At 40.0% G+C, this 15,105-nt stretch overlaps 1 pseudogene; it reads left to right on the plus strand.

The window, feature by feature from the left end:
* The first annotated feature begins 461 nt into the window (after nt 1-461).
* LOC134381092 (DNA-directed RNA polymerase III subunit RPC5-like) lies at nt 462-12,607 on the plus strand (annotated as a pseudogene).
* The last annotated feature ends 2,498 nt before the right edge of the window (nt 12,608-15,105 follow it).

The raw sequence follows: 15,105 nt of genomic DNA on the forward strand, positions 1-15,105 counted from the left end.
CAGAGCTCCAAAAAGACATTTTCTTTCTTTTTTTTCTTTTTTATTGCTTTGTTAAGGATATTCTTTTACATTCTATGATGTTGTTGCAAAGCAGTTGGCGGGGAGGGGGAGAAGGGAAGGGGGAAGGAAATAGGGTGGGAGGAGGAAGGAGAAGGGGCAGAGCTGAGGCCTGTGGCACCCCCTTCATTCCTGCAGAGGAGACCAGGGGGCTTCCAGCAGTGTCTTGGACGTTGCTGGGCTGGGTGCAGATGTCAGGGGGGTGTGGCTGAAGCTCTCACCACCCCACTGCCCCAGCTCAGGAGCCCAGGGCAGCAGTTTGGTCATCACTGGGCTGGTTGTGGGTGTTGGGGGGGGGCATGGCTGTGCCCTTTGGTACCCCACCACCCCGGCTCAGGAGAGCCTGAAGCACTACCTATGGTGGCTTTGTGGTTGTCACTGGGCTAGTTGTGGGTATCGGGGGCATGGCTGAGGCCCCCAGCCCTCCCTCCTCCTTGGTTGGTAGCCTAGGGGAATTCCGGTCCTTCTAGGTTTTATAGGTGTTCTTTGGTGAAATGAGACCTTTACTGGTTAATATCAAACTTTGTCTCTGGTCTGTGAGTATTTTATTTTTTCTTCCAGTTCTGTGTTGGATTATTTGCTGTTCCCACCACTTAAACTCTGCTCATCTTCGAGGTCTGAATGTCACTGATTTGCTGACTCAGAAGATCCTTACTAGAGTCAGGATGCTGTGGAATGGCTGATTGGCATGTGCCTATGGAAGTTACCTCTAATTAATGGTGATCAGTTGTTCATGATTGGGACTTTGGCCAAAGCATAGTCTTTTCCTATTTAGAATATGAAAAACAGTACTTTTAATGACCTGCCCTCTAAACCCCAAACCCTTTGTGAGCACAACCTGTGGGTGACAAGTGTAGATGTGAGTGCATCCCTAACCCTAACCCCAATTCCCAGCCCCTAACCCCAACCCCCAGCCTCAATTCTAACCCTCAACCCCTACCCCAACCCAAATGCCAACTCCTAACCACTAACCCCACTAACCACACTCCAACTCATAACATGAATCCCTAATCCCAACCACAACTTACCCCTAAATCCTAACCCTCAATCAACACTAACCCTAATCCCTAATCCTAACCCCTACCTCCAAACACCAAGAACCCAAACCTAACACAAACCACAAGCTAGTCCTGACTTGACCCTAGTCCTGACCCTAGTCCTAGACCTGAAACTAATCCCAGCCCTAATCCAAACACTAACCACAACCTAGTTCTAACCCTAGCCCTAGCCAAAAGCCAATTACCCTGACCCCTACACTGACACTGTTCCCTCACCCATGATCCCGAGCCCGACACTGACACTAACCCAGACAAGAAAAGAACCCTAAACCCCAACCTCTAAACAAGAATTCTAACCCTAACCCCTAACCCTACCCTGAACTCTGAAACCAAACACTAATCCTTATACTAAACCCTAAAACACTAATCTTAACTGTAAACTTAACCCTAACTTTAAACACTAAAATCTAAAATCCCTAATCATCAACATCAAACTTAACTCCAATACAAACAAGTTATAACCCTAACCCGAGCCCAAACCCGAATTCCTAACCCCTAACACCTAACCCCACCTAAACCTCTGATAGTAACCCCTAACCCCACCACAAACCTAATCCTAACACTAATTGTAACACCTAACCTTGGGCCCTACTCTAGTATTACCCTAACCCTCCCCCTCCCCTTACCACTACCCCTAACCGCAAACCCTAAATCCTTACCCTAACCCTAAGCCTAAGTCTAACCCTTGCCTTTAACCCTAACCCTAACCCTAACGATGTATAATTCTTTTACCATATATTTCACGTATTTAAAGTACACAGTTAGGGCTGGCTAGTTAGCTCAGTTGGTTAAAGTGTACTGCTGTGACACTAAGGTCAAGGATTTGGATCCCTATACTGGCCAGCTGACCCCCCCCCCCCAAAAGATACACACACACACACACACACACAAACACAGTTAAAAGGTTTTTGGTATATTCACAGAGTTGTTAATCCTAACCACAATTTTAGAAAAATTTAATTACCACAAAAAGAAATCCCACACCTCTTAACTGACATTGCCAAACTCCACATCTAGTCCAGTTTTAGGCAAACAGAAATCTAGCTTTTCCTTCTATACATTTATTTATTCTGGATATTTCTTATACCTGAAGTCCTACACTATGTTGTCCTTTATGACTCAATTTTCGTCTTGGCATAAAGTTTTCAAGATTCATCCATGTGGTAGCATATATCAACACTGCATTCCACTATTATGCCATTTTGTATTAATTTGTTGACCAGTTGCTGGACATTTTGTACATGGTACATGTGCAATTGTTTAGTAATATACGTGTGAAACACTGTGGTTAATAGTGCAAAGAGAGCATGCTACAGTATATAGTGATGTATTAGTGAAACACTTTGTTTTGCAGGGAATACTGCAGGTAATACTATTTTTAATGATATATATGTATTGGGGCTGGCCAGTTAGCTCACTTGGTTAGAGCATGGTGCTGATAACAGTGATAACACCGAGGTCAGGGTTCATGTCCCTGTACTGGCCAGCCACCAAAATAAATAAATAAATAAGATATGTACATGTTTATACTGTTGGGTGTACGTATGGTATATCAGCATGAAACACTTGGGTTAGGAGTAAGTACATGGAGCATGTACTACTTTCTTCAGTGATGTATTGAGAAATGCTAGGCTTAGGAGTGCGTGGTTCATCTACTACTTTGTTTAGAGATGTGGTAAACACTGTTTTTAGCAGTGCTGGGTTTGTCTGCTGTTGTGTAGTGACAAAGGGAAGCACAGATTATATGTGTGTAGTTCATGTAGTAATTGTTTAGTGTGTGAAGCACTGTATTCTATAGTGCTAAGTGGATGTGCTACTTACCCTGATGTATTTCAAAAACATGGTGTTTAGGAAAGCATGGTGAATGTTCCACTTTGTTTAGAGATATATGTATGAAACACTGTTTGGTAGTGCTAGCTGTGTATGGTACTGTATATAGTGATAAGTATCAGAAACATTTCATTTAGGAATGCCTGATACATGTAATACTTTGCTTAGTTACATATGTGAGAAATAATGTGATTAATAGTGCTAGGTATGTGTGAAACTGAACATAGTAATTATGGATGTAATTCTGTGATTAGCAGTAAGTACCACACATAACACTTTGTTTAGTGATATATGCTGAAACTCTGTGTTTAAAAGCTGAGTGCATGTGTTACTGAATATAATTGTATATGTGTGAAATTGTTTGGTAGTATCTGGGGACTGCACTGTTTTGTTTTCTGATAAATGTTGAAACACTGTGTTTAACAGAATTAGTTGTGTGCAATACTGAGAATAGTGATATGTGTGTGAAACATTGCATTTAGCAGTGTGTAATGCACATAGTACATTGTTTAGTGATATATGTTCAAATGCTATCCAAGCTAAGTGCCTGTCTCACTGAGAATGGTGATGTAAGTGCAAAGCACTGTTTAGAAGAGAGTTTCACATGTACTTGTTTAATGAAATATGTTGAAACTCTAATAGAACAATGAGCTTGAGTTACTATTACAGTTACACATGTGTGAAACACAGTGTTTAAGAGTGTGTTGTGCCTGTAGGACTCTGTTTAGACACACATGTTGACACATTGTATTTAATACAGATAGGTGTGTCTGTTACTGGCATGGTGACACATGTGAAAGACTGTGTTAGCAATGTGTGGCATGTGTAGTCCATTCTTTAGTTATACATGTTGAAACTCTAGGTTTAAGAGCTAAGTTTGTGTGTTACTGAGTATAGTTATATAAGTATATGGGAGAAATACCTTGTTATGCAGTATGTGCGAAATGTGCTATGTTCTTGGAGAGATGTGTGTGGTGTGCGTACAATTTTCTTTAGTTATACATATTGACAATGTGTGTAACTAGCCATGTGTGTTATGACTGGCAATACATGCGTGAAACATGAAGTAGTTTGTTTAGTGATAGACTTTGAAATTCTGTGTTTAACAGAGCGTGGTACGTGTGTTAGTAAGTACAGGGGTATATGCCTGAGCATTGTGTCGGCAGTGTGCAGTGCACATACCACTTTGGTGGTGCATGTTGAAACTTTTTGTTTACCAATGAGATGCTTGTGTTACCCACTATAGTGATATATGTGTGATAACATGTTCAGTAGTGTGTGGTATACACATTGCTTTGTTTAGCTGTATATGTGTGAAACGCTGCTTAGCAGTGTAGGACAAATTTACTTCTTTGGTTCGGTAATACATGCTGAACCTCTGTTTAAGATAGTCAGTGGTATGTGTCAGCAAGGATAATGATACGTGTGAAATACTGAGATAGTAGTGTGTAATGCATGTAGCAATTTATTTAGTGCTATATGTGAAAATTCTAACAGAAGTTGATATGTATGCTACAGAGTGTAGGGATGTAAGTGTGAAATACCAAGTTAGTGATGTGTGGTGCATACGCTACTTTGTTTAGTGATACATGTTGGAACTCTGTGCATAACAAAGCTAGGTGTGTGTGTTACATAGTGACATATGTGTGAAACACCATGATAAGCAATGTGTGGTGCATTTATTTCCTTCTAAAGTGATATATGTTGAAATCTGTTTAACAGATACCCACCTGTCCTAGCTGCAGACTGTGGGCAATGAGGGAGGGGCGGGGCCAAACTAGGTGCCAAGTTGAGACGTCCTATAGCTGAGTCCGTCCCACTCTCCATCTTTAAACCTTAAGTAAGCAGACTTCTGGCGGCAAGATGGCGTCTGAAGGCAGCGGCAGAAACTCAAGACTCGGGGGCCCCAGGGACTGGAAGAAATCACAGTGCCTACTTGGAAGGAAGAAAAGGTAGTGACTTGCCCCAGCCCAACCAAAGAGCGGGCCCCTAGAAAGGTTGGAGCTGCCGCTGCTTGCAGTCACTGACGGCGCGACTCTGCGCCCGTCTGCGGAAGCGGCAGCAGCGGGGGAAGCGGCAGCAGCAGGAGCGAAACCCTGCGGTACAGCCCCGTCACCCGGCAACCTGGCAGAGTCCAAGCTGACCAGAGAGGTGGCTCCCTAGAGAGGCCCAAGACCCGAGGCAACCACACACACAAGGCACTAGTGGCCAACTGAGCAGTCACGGAGGGAGCCATACCAAACTGGCAACCACAGCAACATCTTAGTCAGTCAATAGTGTCAAACCTGTGGACTGTGAAACCCCCTGCCAAAATGAATAAACATCAAAGAAAAGATACCAGAAATACGAAATATCAAGAAAGTACAACACCCAAAGATAATAAATCTCAAGCTCTATATCCTATAGAAAAAGAAGCCCTTGAAATAACTGACAAGGAATTTCGAGTGATAATTCTAAGGAAACTGAATGAGATACAAGAAAACTCAGCTAGACATCATGATGAAATGAGGAAAAGTATACAGGACCTGAAAGAGGAAATGTACAAGGAAATCAATGCCCTGAAAAAAAATGTAGCAGAACTTGCTGAACTGAAGTTTTTCAGCGAAATAAAAAACACAACATAGAGTTTAACCAGCAGGCTTGTCGAAGTTGAAGAGAGAACCTCCGAACTTCAAGATGGGCTGTCTGAAATAACACAAGCAGACAAAAAAAAAAAAAAGAAAAAACAATCAAAGGCATTGAAGAAAATCTGAGAGAGATATCAGACAACCTTAAGTGCTCAAATATCCGAGTCATGGGTATTCCAGAAGGGGAGGAAAAAGGAGATTGCACTGAAAACATATTCAACAAAACAGTGGCAGAAAACTTCCCAGGAATAGGAAAAATCACAGATCTTCAGATCCAGGAAGCTCAATGATCTCCAAACGTATTCAACCCAAAAAGGTCTTCTCCAAGACATATTATAGTCAAACTGGCAAAACTCAAAGACAAAGAGAGAATCTTAAAAGCTGCAAGAGAGAAGTGTCAAATCACCTATAAGGGAGCCCCAATCAGGCTAATATGAGACTTTTTATCACAAACCCTAAAAGCCAGAAAGGAATGGGATGATATATTCAAAATACTAAAAGACAGAGATTGTCAGCCAAGAATACTCTACCCTGCAAGGCTATCATTCCAAAATGAAGGGCAAATAGTATATTTCTCAGACAAACAAAAATTGGGGAAGTTCACCACCACATGACCACCCTTACAAGAAATCCTCAAGGGAGTACTGGGTTTGGTTCCTGAAAAATAACTACCACTGCCATAAAAATCCAAGAAAAATCAAAACCCACTAGTATAATAAAAATGGCACTCATGAAGAGAAAACAAACAAACAAAAACGCTATCTACAACCTAAGGAACCAAGAAACACAAAAAACAAACAGTAAATCAGAAAACAAGGAAGAAAAGACACCTAAGAAAACCAAACAACAATCAATAAAATGCTAGGAATAAATCAACACTTTTCAATAACAACTCTTAATGTAAAAGGCTTAAATTCCCCAATCAAAAGACACAGACTGGCTGTCTGGATTAAAAAGGAGGACCCAACTATATGCTACCTTCAAGAGACCCACCTCACCCATAAAGACTCACATAGACTAAGAGCGAAAGGATGGAAAAAGATTTACCATGCAAATGCAAAAGAAAAAGGAGCTGGAGTAGCTATTCTTATATCTGACAAAGTAGACTTTAAACCAAAAACCATAAAAAGAGATAATGAGGGACACTACATAATGATAAAGGGACTGATCCATCAAGAAAACATAACAATCATAAATATGTACGCACCCAATGTTGGAGCAGCCAGATTTATTAAACATACTCTATTAGACCTAAAGAAGGAAATAGACACTAATATCATAATAGCAGGGGACCTCAACACCCCACTGTTAATATTGGACAGATCATCTAGACAAAGAATCAGCAGAGAATCACAAGATATAAACAATACTCTAGACCAACTGGAATTGGCAGATATCTACAGAACATTCCATCCAACAACCTCAGAATATTCATTCTTCTCATCAGCACATGGATCATTCTCCAGGATAGATCACATATTAGGTCACAAATCAAGTCTCAACAAATTCAAAAAAATTGGAATTATCCCATGTATTTTCTCAGACCACAATGGATTAAAACTAGAAATCAATAACAAACGAAACTCTGGAAACTATACAAACACATGGAAATTAAATAGCATTCTACTTAATGACATATGGTTCCAAGAAGAAATCAAGCAGGAAATCAAAAAATTTATTGAAACTAATGAAAATAATGATACATCATACCAAAACCTGTGGGATACTGCAAAAGCAGTATTAAGGGGGAAATTTATTGCATTAAATGCTCACCTCAGAAGAATGGAAAGATGGCAAGTGAACAACCTAACACTTCACCTTAAATATCTAGAAAAACAAGAACAATCCAAACCTAAAGTTAGCAGACGGAAAGAAATCATTAAGATCAGAGCAGAACTTAATGAAATTGAAACCCAAAAAACAATACAAAAGATCAATGAATCAAAAAGCTGGTTTTTTGAAAAGGTAAATAAAATTGACAAACCATTAGCATGGCCAACAAAAAAAAGAAGAGAGAAGATTCAAATAACAAAAATTAGAAATGAAAAAGGTGATATTACAACTGATTCATCTGAAATACAAGGAATCATTTGAGACTACTATAAACAACTATATGCCAACAAGTTTGAAAGTCTGGAGGAAATGGATAAATTTGTGGACACACACAAGCTCCCAAAACTGAGCCACGAAGATGTAGAAAATCTGAACAGACCAATAACAATAAAGGAGATTGAAGCTGTTATCAGAAGGCTCCCAACAAAGAAAAGCCCAGGACCAGATGGATTCACAGCAGAATTTTACCAAACATTCAAACAGGAATTGACACCGATTCTTTACAAACTATTCCAAAAGATTGAAACAGATGCAAATCTCCCAAACTCATTCTATGAAGCAAACATCATCCTGATACCAAAACCAAGTAAAGATATAACCAAAAAAGAAAACTACAGGCCAATATCCTTGATGAATATAGATGCAAAAATCCTCACTAAAACTTGCAAACAGAATACAGAAACACATACGTAAAATTATTCACCACGATCAAGTGGGATTCATCCCAGGGATGCAAGGTTGGTTCAACATACGCAAATCAATAAATGTGATACACCATATTAATAAAATCAAACACAAGAACCATATGATCATCTCTAAGGTTGCTGAAAAAGCATTTGATAAAATTCAACACTCATTCATGACAAAGTCTCTCTATAAGTTAGGTATAGACGGAAAGTATCTCAACATAATCAAAGCCATATATGATAAACCCACTGCCAATATCATCCTGAATGGGGAAAAGCTGAAAGCTTTTCCTTTAAGAACAGGAACTAGACAAGGATGCCCACTCTCACCACTCTTATTCAACATAGTGTTGGAAGTACTAGCCAGAGAGAAGAGAAGGAAATAAAGGGCATCCAGATTGGAAAAGATGAAGTCAAACCGTCCCTGTTTGCAGATGACATGATCCTATATATCAAACAGCATAAAGCCTCTACAAAAAAACTCTTGGAGGTGATAAATGATTTCAGCACAGTAGCAGGATACAAAATCAACACACAAAAATCAGTAGCATTTCTATTCTCCAATAGTGAACATGTAGAAAGAGAAATCAAGAAAGCCTACCCATTTACAATAGCCACCAAAAAAATAAAATATTTAGGAATTGTGTTAACCAAGGATGTGAAAAATCTCTATAATGAGAACTACAAACCACTGCTGAGAGAAATTAGGGAGGATACAAGAAGATGGAAAGATATCCCATGCTCTTGGATTGGAAGAATCAACATAGTGAAAATGTCCATACTACCCAAAGTGATCTACAAATTCAATGAAATCCCCATCAAAATTCCAATGAGATTTTTCTCAGAAATGGAAAGAACTATCCAGACATTTATATGGAATAACAAAAGACTACGCATAGGCAAAGCAATGCTGAGCAAAAAAAATAAAGCTGGAGGTATAACACTACCTGACTTTAAACTATACTACAAACCTATACTAACTAAATCAATATGGTACTGGCATAAAAACAGACACACTGACCAATGGAATAGAATAGAGAATCCAGAAATTAACCCACACACCTACAGCCATCGGGTCTTTGACAAAGGCACCAAGCCTATACACCGGGGAAGAGACTGCCTCGTCAGCAAATGGTGCTGGGATAACTGGATATCCATATGCAGGAGAATGAAACTAGATCCATACCTCTCACCATACACTAAAGTCAAATCAAAATGGATTAAAGAATTAAATATACACCCTGAAACAATAAAACTTCTTAAAGAAAACATAGGAGAAACACTTCAGGAAATAGGACTGGGCACAGACTTCATGAATACGACCCCAAAAGCACGGGCAACCAAAGGAAAAATAAACAAATGGGATTATATCAAACTAACGAGCTTCTGCACAGCAAAAGAAACAATTAACAGAGTGAAAAGACAACCAAAAGGGTGGGAGAAAATATTTGCAAAATATACATCTGACAAAGGATTAATATCCAGAATATATAAGGAACTCAAACAACTTTACAAGAAAAAAACAAGCAACCCCATTAAAAAATGGGCAAAAGAGCTAAGTAGGCATTTCTCTAAGGAAGATATACAAATTGCCAACAGACACATGAAAAAATGCTCAACATCACTCAGCATCCAGGAAATGCAAATCGAAACTACACTGAGATAACATCTCAGCCCAGTTATTATGGCTAAAATCCAAAAGACTATGAACGATAAATGCTGGCGAGGTTGTGGAGAAAAAGGAACTCTCATACATTGTTGGTGGGACTGCAAAATGGTGCAGCCTCTATGGAAAATGGTATGGAGGTTCCTCAAACAATTGCAGATAGATCTGCCATATGACCCAGCTATCCCACTGCTGAGAATATATCCAGAGGAATGGAAATCATCAAGTCGAAGGTATACCTTTTCCCCAATGTTCATCGCAGCACTCTTTACAATAGCCAAGAGTTGGAACCAGCCCAAATGTCCATCATCGGATGAGTGGATACGGAAAATGTGGTACATCTACACACTGGAATACTACTCGGCTATAAAAATGAATGAAATACTGCCATTTGCAACAACATGGATGGACCTTGAGAGAATTATATTAAGTGAAACAAGTCAGGCACAGAAAGAGAAATACCACATGTTCTCACTTATTGGTGGGAGCTAAAAATAAATAAATAAATTCACACACACACACACACACACACACACAAAAACCGGGGGGGAGGGGGAGAAGACATAACAACTACAATTCCTTGAAGTTGATATGACAAGCAAACAGAAAGGACATTGTTGGGTGGGAGGGGGGAGAGGGAAGAGGGAGGGGGGTTTTGGTTAAGGGGCACAATAATCAACCACACTGTATATCAACAAAATAAAATTAAGAAAAAAAAACTCTGTTTATCAGAGATGGACACATAAGTGAATCAGTACTGACAATCTACGAAATACTGTTCAGCGGCATGTGGAACTTGTACTACTTTCTCTAGTGACATTTTTTAAAAACTGTGTTTAACAGGGCAAGTTGCATGAGTGATTCAGTATATTGATAACTGTGTAAGACACTGTGTGGAGCATTTATTAATTACTTTAGGGATCCTGCTGCTGCTTCTGCTACTGCTGAAGCAGAGGAGAAGAAAGATGAGAAGTAGGAGTCCAAAGAGTCTGATGATGACGTGGGATTAGGCCCATCCAATTTAATTCCTGTTCCCTTGCAAATAAAGTCTTTTTATGTAAAAATTAAAAAATTCGTTTAGTGATTGACATATGTCAAAAATATACTTAACAGGCCTGGATGTGTGAGTGAATCAATATAGTGACAACTGTGACACATTGTGCTTAGCAGTGTGTTGTGCATGAGATACTTCCTCCAGTCACATACACTGAAATTCTGTATAGAACAGAGCTCGATGTGTAAATGAATCTGTGCAGTGACCACTGTGTTCAACACTGTGCTTAGGGCTGTGGTGCATGGACTACGTTCTGTAACAAAATATACTGAACCTGTGTTTACCAAAGCTAGATATATTTGTGAGTGAATAAGTATAGTGACTACTGCATGAAGCATTCTTGTGGTGCATGAACACCTTTATCTGTTTAGTCATGTTGAAAGTGTGATAAAGATTCCTAGATGCATGAATACATCAGGATAGTGATGACTGTGTGTAAAACTGCGTTTTGCAGTTTAGTACATGGATTAATTTCTTTTGTGACATACACAAAACTCTCTGACAGAGCTAGGTGTGTGAATTATTCAGTCTATTGATGACAATCCTGTGGCCCCCAGCAATGTCCTGTCCATGGCCCAGCTGCTCACCCTGCACCTGGCCAATCAGATCAAGATCCTCATGAAAAACTTGAAGGTCATACCTTTTGCCAACCTGATGAGTCTCCTATGCCCCTCTATCCACTCTGGGACTGTTCTGTGTGGCATCCAGAAGGTGGCAGTGATAATCTACAGAAACTGGGTAGTGAAGAGCTACATCCTGTACCCCAAAAAGTCATCCAGCGCTCACAACAGCTTGCCTGCTGAGGTGCTCTGCAGAGGCCAAGACTCTGTTATGTAGAAGTTTATGCAGAGCCACTGGGTGGTGAGGAAAGAGGTGGCGATGCTGACCAAACTCTACACGGAGGACGTGAAGGCCTGTCTAGAGCACATGGCCGTGCTGAGGACCAACACAGGCTGGGGTGTCATCCTGCCCTAAGGTAGGGAGTTCATCAAGAAACATCTGGATGTGGTACAGCAGGAGCACATGTGGACGGGCATCCAGGGCAAATTAGAAAAAGTCTATAATCTTGTAAAGGAAACCATGCCAAAGAAGCCCGATGGACAATCAGGGCCTGTTGAGCAACGGGTCCAAGCAGCCAAAAACAAGGCCCGGCTGAACCACATGTTGCTGGAATGGGAGCTGCAGCAGCAGAGGGAGCAGAACTGGGTGCCCATGGTCCTGCCAGGTGTGAGGATCAAGGAGGATCCCCTGAGTGAGAAGGGAGAGAAAAAGGAAGAGCAGGCAGCAGAAGAAGAGAAGCACATGGACACTTCACCGAGCGGCAGCCTCAACAACAGGCTGGCTGACAGGCTGCCTGCCAGGTGGGCAGCAGGAGGGACAGCTTCAGTGAGCACCTGCCCCCAGGCTGTGCCCAGGAACTGAGGGCCTTCATGGCGGCCACCTTTCACAAACACTTTGTTCTCACACTGAGAGAACTCAAACACCTCTTCAACCTACACTTGGCCAGCACGCCCCCTGGCCACACACGCTGCAGGACATGGTGCAAGAAGATACTGATGCCTTTTTCCCCAAGACTGCTGTTTCCCTGGATGACCAAATGGAGTTTGGACACACGAGTGATCAGCATCGACAGGTTTGTTCTCTAAAAATTGCTGGGAATGCCTGAACAAGATCCAATCTGGTTGACTCAAGAGTGTGGAGTGGATTTAAGTAAACAGGAGGTGGATAAAGGGCTAAAAGACTACAGTGTAAGCTATGCTGACATGTGGCACCTTAAAGTGATGGTACAGTCTTGACAACAGCAGCAAACCACTAACCCAATGAATCCCAGCCCAAGGAAGGACAGCAGAGCCACACGTACAGTCTCGACTTGCTATAGCAGACACTGAGCAAGACAGTGGTACTGCAGCCCCGTGGACAGAGAGGATCATACTCAGCAAGTGGTAGGGTCAGCTTAAGTTAGATTACTCCCAGAATGGACCAGCCAGGACTTTCTTTGCAGTACAATTTGAAATTCTTCAGATATTTTGCTTATTATTTGGTTTCATTCTCAAAATAGAGTGTATACTAACATCGGCAGGATGGAAAAAAAAAAAAAGCCAAAAGAATTGACAAGAAAATGCCTTGAACTAATAAGCAATTATAGCAAAATTGCAGGATATAAGATTAATACAAAAACTTGATCTGATCTATTTCTTATAAACCAGCAAAGAATAACTGGAATTTAGAGTTAAAAACACTATGTGATCTATATTAGCACACAAAAAGTAAAATACTTAGATATAAACCTAACAGAATATGTACAAGACCTATATGAGAAAAACTAAAAATGTGATGGAAGAAATCAAAAAATTAAACATATGGGGAGATATTTCATACTTACCTGCTGCATAGGAAGTCTCAATATAGTCAAGATGTCAGCTCTAACTTGCTTTATGGATTCAATGCAATCTCAGTCGACATTCCAGCAACTTAATATGTGGATACCAAAAAACTCTTCTAAAGTTTACAGAGAGAGATAAAAATACCAGAATAGTCAAAATAATATTGGAGAAGAACAAAGTTGGAGGACTAACAGTACCCAACTTCAAGGCTTTCTACAAAACAATGGTAATCAAGACAGTGTGGTATTGAAGATGTAATAAATTAATTAATCAAACAGAATAGACAGCCCAGAAATAGACTCACTAAATGCAAACAACTGATCTTTAACAAAGGAGCACAGGCAACACAATAGAACAAGCATAGGCCACTTGGCAAACGGTGCTGATACAACAGGACATTCACATGCCAAAAAAAGAATCTAGTGATAGGCTTTATACTACTCACAAAAATTAACTCAAAATGAATCACAGACCTAAATGTAAAACACAACAGTGGTTGAACATCCTTTCAACGAACGGTGCTGGATAACGGGACATCCATATGCCAAAAAAACGAATGTAGAGCCAGACCTTACACCATTAAAAAAAAATTAACTCAAAATACATCAAAGACCTAAGTGTAAAAGCAAAACTATAAAACTTCAACACGCTAACACAGGAGAAAAATCTGGAAGGCATTGGATATGATGATGACTTTTTAGATACAACACCAAAGACCCATAAAAGAAAGAATTAAAGAGCTAGACTTTATTGGAATTAAAAACTTCTGCTCCGTGGCAGACAATGTCAATGAGAATGAGAAGACAAGCCATATAACGGGAGAAAATATCTCCAAAAGACATACCTGTTAGCAGACTCTTATCCAAAATAACCAAACAACTCTTAAAACTCAACAATTAGAAAACAACCTGACTAAAAACTGGGCAAAAGACCTGAACAGACATCTCATCAGAGAAGGTATACAGATGGCAAATAAGCATATGAAAAGATGCTCAACATCATATGTCATTAAGGAATTACAAACTGAAACAACAATGAGGTATCAATACACACGCAATTAGGCCAAAATCCAAAATGTTGACACCAAATGCAGGTGAAAATGTGAAGCAACAGGACCTCTCATTAGTTGCTAGTACGAATGCAAAATGGTACACAGCGTCTTTGGAAAACAGTTTGTCAGTTTCTTACAAAACTAAACATTCTTACTGTGTGGCTCAGCAGTCACACCCCTTGGTTTTTCTTCAAAAAAACTGAAAACTGTTGTGCACACAAAATTCTACACCCAGTTGTTTTTAGACGCTTTATTCATAATTGTCGAAAGTTGGGAGAATCGGCACTCCTTTGGTAGGTTAACAGATAAACAAACTGTGGTACATGCACACAATGGAATATTATTCAGAGCTAAAAAGAGATGAGCTATCAAGCCATCAAAAGACACAGAGGGACCTTAAAAGCATATAACTAAGTGAAAGAAGCCAATCTGAAAAGGCTATATATGGCATGATTCAACCACATGACATTCTGAAAAAGGCAAAACTATGAAACAGTAAAAAAATAAGTGATTGCCAGGGACTGAGGGAAGGAGGGATAAATAGAGCACAGATGATTTTTAGAACAGTGAACATATTCTGCCTACTACTGTCATGGTGGATTATCTGTCATTATACATTTGTCAAAACCCAACATCGAGGGAACCCCAATGTAAACTATGGACTCTGGGTGATATTGATACATCAACGTAGGTTCATCAAATGTAAAAAATGTAATACTCTTGTGTAGGAAGTCAATAGACACAGAGGTGGGGTGGGAGGGGGACAGAAAATAAATGGAAACTCTCTGTCCTTACTGCTCAATTTTGCTGTAAACCTGAAACTGCTCTAAAAAAGAAAGTCTATTAAGAAAAACACAAC

This window comes from Cynocephalus volans, chromosome 6, assembly GCF_027409185.1.
Source record: "Cynocephalus volans isolate mCynVol1 chromosome 6, mCynVol1.pri, whole genome shotgun sequence".
NCBI classification, from domain to species: Eukaryota; Metazoa; Chordata; class Mammalia; order Dermoptera; family Cynocephalidae; genus Cynocephalus; species Cynocephalus volans.